Below are 10593 nucleotides of genomic sequence, written 5' to 3'. Positions count from 1 at the left end.
ATTTTCACATCTGTCAACAGCTGCTTTCTTTGGGATTGGAATTATTATATTATTCTTGAAGTCTGAGGGTATTTTGCCTGTCTCATACATCTTGCTCACCAGATGGTAGAGTTTTGTCAGGACTGGCTCTCCCAAGGTTGTCAGTAGTTCTAATGGAATGTTGTCTACTCCCAGGGCCTTGTTTTGACTTAGGTCTTTCAGTGCTCTGTCAAACTCTTCAAGCAGTATCGTATCTCCCATTTCATCTTCATCTACATCCTCTTCCATTTCCATAATATTGTCCTCAAGTACATCACCCTTGTATAGACCCTCTATATACTCCTTCCACCTTTCTGCCTTCCCTTCTTTGCTTAGAACTGGGTTTCCATCTGAGCTGTTGATATTCATACAAGTCGCTCTCTTTTCTCCAAAGGTCTCTTTAATTTTCCTGTAGGCAGTATCTATCTTACCCCTAGTGAGATAAGCCTCTACATCCTTACATTTGTCCTCTAGCCATCCCTGCTGAGCCATTTTGCACTTCCTGTCGATCTCATTTTTGAAACGTTTGTATTCCTTTTTGCCTGCTTCATTTACTGCATTTTTATATTTTCTCCTTTCATCAATTAAATTCAATATCTTTCAATATATTTTCTGTTACCCAAGTATTTCTACTAGCCCCCATCTTTTTACCTACTTGATCCTCTGTTGCCTTCACTACTTCATACCTCAGAGCAACCAATTCTTCTACTGTATTTCTTTTCCCCATTTCTGTCAATTGTTCCCTTATGCTCTCCCTGAAACTCTGTACAACCTCTGGTTTAGTCAGTTTATCTGGGTCCCATCTCTTTAAATTCCCACCTTTTTGCAGTTTCTTCAGTTTTAATCTACAGTTCATAACCAATAGATTGTTGTCAGAGTCCACATCTGCCCCTGGAAATGTCTTACAATTTAAAACCTGGTTCCTAAATCTCTGTCTTACCATTATATAATCTATCTGATACCTTCTACTATATCCAGGATTCTTCCACATATACAACCTTGTTTTATGATTCTTGAACCAAGTGTTAACTATGATTAAGTTATGCTCTGTGCAATGAAATTACACTAAAATGTTACTGTAGCAATGGCATGCACATCACAGTGCTTTTGCATCTGAGGGCTGATGCATTACTCTGTGCTTTATGTTATACATTTTGATGACTGCATATTACACACTTTTCCATGTGTGTGAAGGTGTTTTCACATAAACAAAGTTTATTAGACTAACAAGCTGAAGAAATCATAATCAGATTATTACTCTGTGTTGAGCCAAAGAAGACCGTGGACCCTCATACGAAAATATTCAGAAAATGTCAGTGAACAACCTCTGAAATTTTGTTGGTGGAGTCTGAGTTCTTCTTGCATATGTAAATGATCTAGTGGACGATATGGGAAGCTCAGTAGGGCAGTTCTCGCATGGTGCTGTTGTTTTTGAGGAAGTGCAAGAAATTTGTAGCAACATGTAAGAAGACCTGCAGAAGATCAATACTTGGTGCTGGTACTGGCAACTGACCATCAACATACTAGAATGTAATGTATTTTACATAAATTTATGACAAGATCCATTATTGTTTGAAGTCATTATTCGTGATAATTCATTGTAAACAGTAAACTGTGTAAACTATCTTACAGTATCCACCCACAGTGAAAATACATGTAAAAATAGATTCAAGAAAAACAGTTGCCAGGTTGATATTCATTGGAAGAATGCTAAGGAAGTGTAATTCACACAATATATGTTTAGTTTAATTGTTGTGCTCATTAGGCAAGCCATGACATAATATCAGCTGTCAATCTGCCGTCCACCATTTGTTGTGCCACTACATAACTCTTTTTCACTTTCACCTTATCTACAAACTGGTATAGTTTCCTCTATCTTTTCTGTTCTCTTGTCACTGATCCCTCTGAATGATATGACAGTAGGCTTTGTCCTGCTGGACAGTGCCCTAACCAGTTCTTTATTCTCTTTAAAGTCTCCTTTAATATTTTCTTTTTTCACCAACCCTCTAAACTCTTTCTGTCCAGCTTGTCTTCTTCATCCCCTTATGTATTCACATCTTGAAGGCCTCCAGTCATTTTTCATCTTCCTTTCTTAATGTCTCTGATTTTTCACTGTATAAAACCACGTCCTACAGAAAACTTTTTCTTAGCTGTCTATTCAGTTTCCACACAATCTTCTTCTTCTTATTGAATGCTTATTTAGCAACTGAAGTTCTGATTTCAGTTTCTTTGGTTCATGGCATTTCTCCTTTTATTCAGATTGTAAAGTATTTACAACTTTTTTACTTGTTCAATTGTGGCCCGTTGTAATCTTATGGTTCTCTTCTTTCACTCTGAACCAATAACAACACTCTTGATTCTATCACCCAAGTGGACCAAAACCAGCAAGTCCAAGAAGATGATCAGTGGCTCTGAAAATGGAGGAGGTGTAATGTAACGGACTACTGAAACTACCGATACCACCGGCTGGCGAGGTGTGTGGTGCCGTCAATCAACTTCCAGGAGCAAGTGAACTTTAACTACGTAAACATAAAGTGAAATATTATTATTTTGTTACAAAACTGTTAATATGACGACAATAATGAGGTATATTGCCACAGAACTATATTATAAACACTTTTCATTTTTCATACTTTGTTTTTCATATATGTATACTTGCGATGCATAAAATATCAATATACAACCAAGGTTGGCAGTACTACACAGTTTGTAAGCTCTGTGAACAGGAGGTGGTTGTTGGCGGGTGTCGAGACAATGGGCAGTTGGTGTTGAGACGTCTTGTAATACGCATGCTTTGAGAAGGTCTAGGATAGAGGGAATGAAATGATGTATTGGAAAAGTTGTCACATTCAAAATTATTGAATATTCATTGTGATCAGCATTTATAAAATAAAAGTTGGAAGTTTAACTATGTGTCGGTTCTTATGCAGCAAAATACACACCCTGGACCTCAAATTGGTTTAACAAACAGCGGATGGCGAGATTCATCACTGGACAACGAGCGTGCAACAATGACCAATAAAGGTAAGAAAGTTATATTACTTTAAATTCAAATTGTGATGATACTTATCTTTCTCCATGTCTTCAACCCTGCATGTACTCTGTTGTTAGAGTGAACAGCGTGACGGGGACTGGTGGTTGACTAGGCACACCAGGGAGACCACACAGGTTTAAAATGATAATTTGTAGCTTAATATACTACTATTGATAATAATTAATATTTGTCCCCCGGAGAAAGAGGTGTATTACAAGGTGGAGGGATCATTATCTTCTGGCATTGTCTGTACTGCAGTGATGCGACTGTCAGCACAGTCTGCTCTGTAATGGATGACTGAAATCAGCTGAGTATCTTACTGCCTATGTAGAAAGAAACAGAAAGCTGCCACAGGTGATGAATCCTTAATGCAGCATCCTGGCTGGGGTGTTTTTCCCCCACTGGCAGCCAGCTGGTGACAGTGCTAGCAAGGAGAATACTTGCCCCTGCCACGAGGCATTTATTTATGCAGAAATCTTGTGCAGGTATCACATGTTTGTTAGGCATCCCAATACAGTGTACTGAGTGAAAATGTTTCAACTGAAATGGTGAAATACAAGTATTCTATTTTCTAAAGAGTATTCATCCATTATTCGTACATGTATACAAGATCAGCACATGCAGTAAGGAGATTATTTCAAGAAGAATTTCCTGATGTTCATGTACCTAATCGGTGTATGTTTCATTGATTGACAAAATGAATTTCGTGAAATGCAATGTGTTTCTGACAGGAAACATGGACAACCATGTACAGTACTCAAGGAAGAAACTCTGGATAACACTGGGCACGCTCTAGAAGGATTGACAAAAATCAGTTTGATGTCTTTCTCAGCAAGTGGAAATTTGTGTTCAAACAGCCCCCCATGAACCATGGACCTTTCCATCAGTGGAATGGATTGTATTGCCTAAGCGATACAGACAGCCATACCATATGTGCAACCACAATAGAGGGGTATCTGTTGAGAAGCCAAACACGTGTTTGTGAAGAGAGGAAGTAGCCTTTTCAGTAGTTCCAGGGGCAACAGCCTGGCCTTGTAACATCAACCAAAATGGCCTTGCTATGCTGGTACAGCAAATGGCTGAAAGAAAGGGAAACTACAGTCATAATCCTCCCTGAGGGCATGCAGCTCTGCTGTATGGTTATATGATGATGCCATCCCTCTTAAGTAAAATATTCTCTAGGTAGAATAGATCCCTATTCAGATCTCTGGACAGGGACTAGTCAGGAGGAGCATGGAATGAATATTGGCTCCCTTAATCAGGCAGGTAGGTTAGAAAATTTAAAAAGGGGCGTGGATATATTAAAGTTATATATAGTGGGGATTAGCGAGTGGATGTAATAATGAATAAGAAATAGGAATGTGGGTAAGCTACTATGAACAGAATATTGAACACATTATTGTAGCCAAGATAGACATGAAGCCCACATGTACCTACTAGTACAAGTTTGTATTCCAACTAGGTCTGCAGATGACAAAGAGGTTGATGAAATGTATGATGACATAAAAGAAATTATTCAGATAGTTAAGGGAGGAAAAATTTAATTGTGATGTGGGACTGGAATTTGATAGTAGGAAAGGGAAGAGACAGAAAGATAGCAGATGAATGCAGACAAGGTGAAAGGAATGAAAGAGGGAGCCATGCGGTAGAATTTTGCACAGATCGTAATTTAATCATTACTGGCACTGGGTTAAGGATTATGAAAGAAGACTGTGTACATGGAAGAGACCTGGAGACACCAGAAGGTTTCATACTGATTATGAAACGGTAAGCAGATTTTAAATTGTAAAACATTTCCAGGGGCAGATGTGGACTCTGATCCCAATTTATTGGTGATGAACTGTAGATTACAACTGAAGAAATTGAAAAAAATAAAATAAAATAAAAGTAGGAAATTAAGGAGATAGAACCTGGATAAGTTGAAAGAACCAGAGGCTGCTGAGAGTTTTGGAGGGAGCATTAGGCAACAATTGACTAGAACAGGGGAAAAGAATACAGTAGAAGATGAATGGGTAGCTCTGACAGACGAACTAGTGAAGACAGCAGAGGGTCAAATAGATAAAAAGGCAAGACCTAGTAGAAATTCTTGGATAACACAGGAGATATTGAATTCAAGAGTGCAGGAAATGAATCTGGCAAAAGGGAATACAAAAGTCTAAAAATGAGATTGACAGGAAGTGCAAAATGATTAAGCAGGAATTACTAGAGGGCTGATTTAGGATCATATATCACTAGGGGAAAGATAGATACCACATACAGGGACATTAAAGAGGCGTTTGGAGAAAAGAGATGCAGCTGTATGAGTATCAAGATCTCAGACGGAAAACTAGTCCTAAGCAAAGAAGGCAAAACTGAAAGGTGGAAGGAGTATATAGAGGGTCTGTACAACTGAGATAAGCTTAAGGGCAATGTTAAAGAAATGGAAGAGAAAGATGAGATGGGAGGTATGATACTGTGAGGAGAATTTGACAAAGCACTGAAAGACCTAACTCAAAACAAAGCTGCAGGAGTAGATGACATTCCGTCAAAATTACTAATAGCCTTGGGAGAGCCAGCCATGACAATACTCTTCTGTCTGGTGTGCAAGATGTATAATACAGGCAAAATATCCTCAGACTTCAAGAAGAATTTAATAATTCCAATTCCAAAAAGCAGATGATGACAGGTGTGAATATTAATAAGATGTGGTTGCAAAACACTAGCAAAAATTCTTCACAAAAGAATGGAAAAACTTGTGGAAGCTGACCTCAGGGAAATTCAGTTTGGATTCCAGAGAAATGTTGGACACACAAGGAAATATTTACCCTATGTCTTAGAATAAATATTAAGGATAGGAAACCTATGTTTATAGCATTTGCAGACTTAGAGAAAGCTTTTGACAGTGTTTATTGGAACACTCTCTTTGAAATTCTGAAGGTAGCAGAGATAAAATACTGGGAGTAAAAGGCTATTTGTAACTTGTATAGAAACAAGATGGCAGTTATAAGAGTAGAGGAACATGAAAGAGAAGCTGTGGTTGAGAAAAGACTGATGAGCAGTAGTTAAAGTTCAGGGAGAAGAAATAAAAATCTTGAGGTTTGCTGATGACATTGTAATACAGTCAGAGACAGCAAAGGACTTACAAAAGCAGTTGAACAGAATGGACATTGTCTTGAAAGGAGGATATAAGATGAATGTCAACAAAAGTGAAACAAGGATAATGGAATGTAGTCGAATTAAATCAGGTGATGTTGAGGGAATTAGGTTAGGTAACAAGACACTTATAGTGGTAGACGAGTTTTGCTATTTGGCAGCAAAATAACTGATGACGGTTGAAGGAGAGAGGATATAAAATATAGATTGGCAATGGCAAGAAAAGTACTTCAGAAGAAGAGAAATTTGTTTGCACCGAATACAGACTTATGTGTTAAGAAGTCTTTTCTGAAGGTGTTTGACTGGGTGGAAGTGAAACATGGATGATAAACAGTTTAGACAAGAAGGGAATAGAAGCTTTTGAAATGTGATGTTACAGAAGAATGCTTAAGCTTAGATGGGTAGATCACATTATTAGTGAAGAGGTTGTTGTTGTTGTAATCTTCAGTCCTGAGACTGGTTTGATGCAGCTCTCCATGCTACTCTATCCTGTGCAAGCTTCTTCATCTCCCAGTACCTACTGCAACGTATATCCTTCTGAATTTGCTTAGTGTATTCATCTCTTGGTCTCCCTCTACGATTTTTACCCTCTGCGCTGCCCTCCAATACTAAATTGGTGATCCCTTGATGCCTCAGAACATGTCCTACCAATCGATCCCTTCTTCCAGTCAAGTTGTGCCACAAACACCTCTTCTCCCCAATTCTATTCAATACCTCCTCATTAGTTATGTGATCTACCTATCTAATCTTCAGCATTCTTCTGTAGCAAGTGAGGAGATACTGAACAGAATTGTGCAGATAAGAAATTTATGGCAAAACTTGACTAAAAGGAGGGGTAGTTTGATAGGACACCCCCTACCCGAACGGGTCGAGGCCATTAGTATGGTGCCTTTGCCTGAAGACTTTCAAGGCCTCCTCCACTTCCTAGGAACAAACACATTCCCCATGCTGCCGACATAGAAGCCCCACTGATGGATGCTCTTGCAGGAGAAAACACTTCAGGGTCTCAGGCGCTCACGTGGACTCCAGATATGCAATGTGCATTTGATAACCTCAAGTCAGCCTCACAGACGGACACTACGCTCACTCATCCCATCCCTGATGCTCCCATGTCTCTCACTACAGACGCGAGTGATATAGCAGTGCGGGCGATACTTCAGCAATCCATGGGTTCTGAGATATTTCTCCCACAAACTGTCTGCTTTGCAACGTAAATGGTAGACCTTTGACCAGGAATTATTTGCTATTTACGCCGCTATCAAATATTTCCAAGACAATATCGAAGGTCGCCATCTCGTGGTATTTACCAACCACCAATGCTTTCCGTAATCCAGGCAAGGACTCATTGCCGAGATGTTTTCATCATATGGACCTCATAAGTCAGTTTACGAACAACATATGTCACGTCAGAGGGGCAAACAATGTCGTCGCTGATTTTCTGTCTCGTGTGTCAGTATTATCTTCACAACTGGACCTCAGCAAACTGCCTAAATTGCAAACAGATGATACTGAACACGCCACATTGCGCTCTGATGCTAAAACAGGACTCAAACTAGAGTTACGGGCACTTACTGGGTTCTCGTCACCCATCTGGTACGACATTTCAACAAGACGCATATGTCCAGTGATTCCTGCACCTCTCTGCAGGGCATTTTTAATAGTATTCACAACTTGGCACACCCTGGCATATGCGCTGCCACACATCTGGTATCTGAACATTTCGTTTGGCCTGGGGAGATAAAACAATGTCGCAGTTGGGCATGAGCATGTGTGGCTTGTCAGTGCACAAAAGTAGGACGTCATGCACAGCCCCCCATGCGTACATTCAATGTGGCAAAACGAAGGTTTCAGCACATACACATCGATATCGTCAGGCCCTTACGCCTCTTGGGCCTCTTCCGTTACATACTGTCTGCCATTGACAAGTTTACCCACTGGGTAGAGTAATTCCCTTCACTACTATCACAGCCGATGCAGTGGCCCGAACCCTTTTATTAATGTGAATCTCATGCTTCGGCTGCCCAGCTTCTATCAGCACCGACCAGGGCTGCCAGTTAGACTCTGTCCTCTTCCAGCAGCTGTGGGGTGAAACGATTTAGGACAACAGCATACCACCCCCAGAGCAATGGGCTTGTCGAACGCTGGCACCGAATGCTTAAAGCTTCCCCGATGTGCCACTGAGGTGAGCGGGCTGACGCCCTACCGCGAGTAATGTTAGGTGTTCCAGTCACGAACAAAGAGTACCTTGGCACGTCCCTGGCAGAAGCACTGTACAGAGAACCCTTCACACTCCCAGCAGAGCTAGTCGGGCCTTCACTCCTTCCAGATCAAAACTGTGACTCGATATTTGTCAGGCAAGTTAAGGAGCTAATCACTAACATTTGCGTGCCCCATCCTTGACCGCACTCGCTCCCTCCTGTATTCGTGCATAAGGACTTGGCGTCGTGCACTCACATTATGGCACGCGATGACACCATCCGAATGGCACTCAGCCCTCCGTACTCGGGCCTGCACAGTCGTATCGCGGCATAACGACACATTTGTAGCGCTCATTAACAGCACACCTCAAACGGTGTCTGTCTGCAGCCTCAAACCGGTGTGGTCTCTGGGAGAACTGCCCGATACCCCACCCAGTCGGCCCCCACCCCCTGCTACACCCGCCTCGCATGAGGCATCTACCGACAACCCGTGGATGAGTGACGTCCATTCCTGCACGTGTGATGTTACCCACTCCCAGTAGTGTGACAGTGTTACAGGCATGTGCGACATTCCCATACAGAGTGGTGCGTGTGATGACTCCCCCTCCTAGAGGCAGCCCCCCACCTTCAGTGTCGTATCAGGGCCCAGCCTCAGAACGTGTGATGCCGCCGTCGATGACTCGTGTTGAGATTCTGTCAGCCCCTATACGGAAGGTGCATAACAGGACTTAGCCCATATGAGTCATGTCGAGATTATTTTAAGGAACACTGATTTCATTTGCAGTTCTAGAGTGTTGTTTGTTATGCATCTGGATATTGTGTGTGTATTCTACGAATGAGACAGCTTCCCCAATGACAACTTGACCCAGATTCATCTTCTCCAGTCTGTCCCCTTGCATGTTGGTACTGACCCATCAATGGTAAAAGTCCTTCTTACTGCAATAGACATTCAGGTTCACTACCCTGGCTCCTCACAACCCACCATCCCCTCCCCAGATCCCTCCACTGCTGTACGAGGATTCACCCAGTCGGGAAGGACTATCCGCCCCCATCGCTGGCTTGAAGACTTTATTTACTAATGTAATGTATTGCTCCCGTATAAACACCCTCTCCCTCCTGCCCCCCCCCCCTTCCTTTACATGTGTGCTCTCATATTTGTATTTGTGCTCCACATTCTGGGGGAGGGGGGAGACTAATTGGGTGACTATCAACCAAGTCGCGTGTAACATCTTTGTTTCGCAAGCTATTTGTGAGCAGACTGTGGCCACGCACGAAATAATAAACATGTATACCGAGAATCATGAATATGTATATCTGTATGTGTGTGCTTCGGGCCAGTAAATCATGCTTAATACATGTGGTATAGTTTACATCTCTGGATCCGGCAATCCTACTACACTAAACCCGTAGGTGCACTACTTGGTTTGAGGCAAATGTACTGCAGAAGAATAATAGTAAAACTGAAGCTATTGTATTCAGTCTGAATGCTCCAGGTCATGATAACAAAACAGTAAAATTATTAGGATTTCATACAGATAAAAAGCTCAGCTGGGATACCCACACAGGGAAGGTATGTGGGAAATTGGCACGTGCCATATATATCTGCTGTACAAGCTGAGGAGCAGTGTCTGTAAAGAACTTCTGTTAGGCTATATGCATATCTTGCGTTCTTCCGTTCACACCTGAGTTACGGAATACTATTATGGGGCAATTCCATAGGCTCAAAACTGGTATTTAAATGGCAAAACAAAGCCATAAGGTGCGTAGCAGGACTTAGACCATATGAGTCATGTCGAGATTATTTTAAGAAACTAAATATAATTGCAGAGCCTGGTCTGTATATTTACAACTGCATTGTCTTCATTAAAGAGAATCTGAGTAAATTTGACTTAAGGAGAATAGTTCATGAACATTACATAAAAAGTGGACATAACAATTACAAATATCTTGGTCCTGTCTACTTCAACAAATTACCTGAAAATGCCTCCACAGTGCCAGCAAATAAATTTAAAACTAGTCTTTCGAGGTAAATCAAAAGTAAAGTAATTTACTCTGCTCAAGAGTACCTTGAGTATGTGATAAATGACCCACTTTCCTTATGAGAATGAACTATAAATTTACTGCAAGCTATACATATTCCACACTGTGCAACTATTTTATTACTGTTTCATTGATTTGTTTGATTATTTACTTGTCATTCACTGAACTATG

Source organism: Schistocerca nitens, chromosome 5 (assembly GCF_023898315.1).
Source record: "Schistocerca nitens isolate TAMUIC-IGC-003100 chromosome 5, iqSchNite1.1, whole genome shotgun sequence".
Taxonomy (NCBI): domain Eukaryota; kingdom Metazoa; phylum Arthropoda; class Insecta; order Orthoptera; family Acrididae; genus Schistocerca; species Schistocerca nitens.
Note: the sequence above shows the minus strand (reverse complement) of the source record.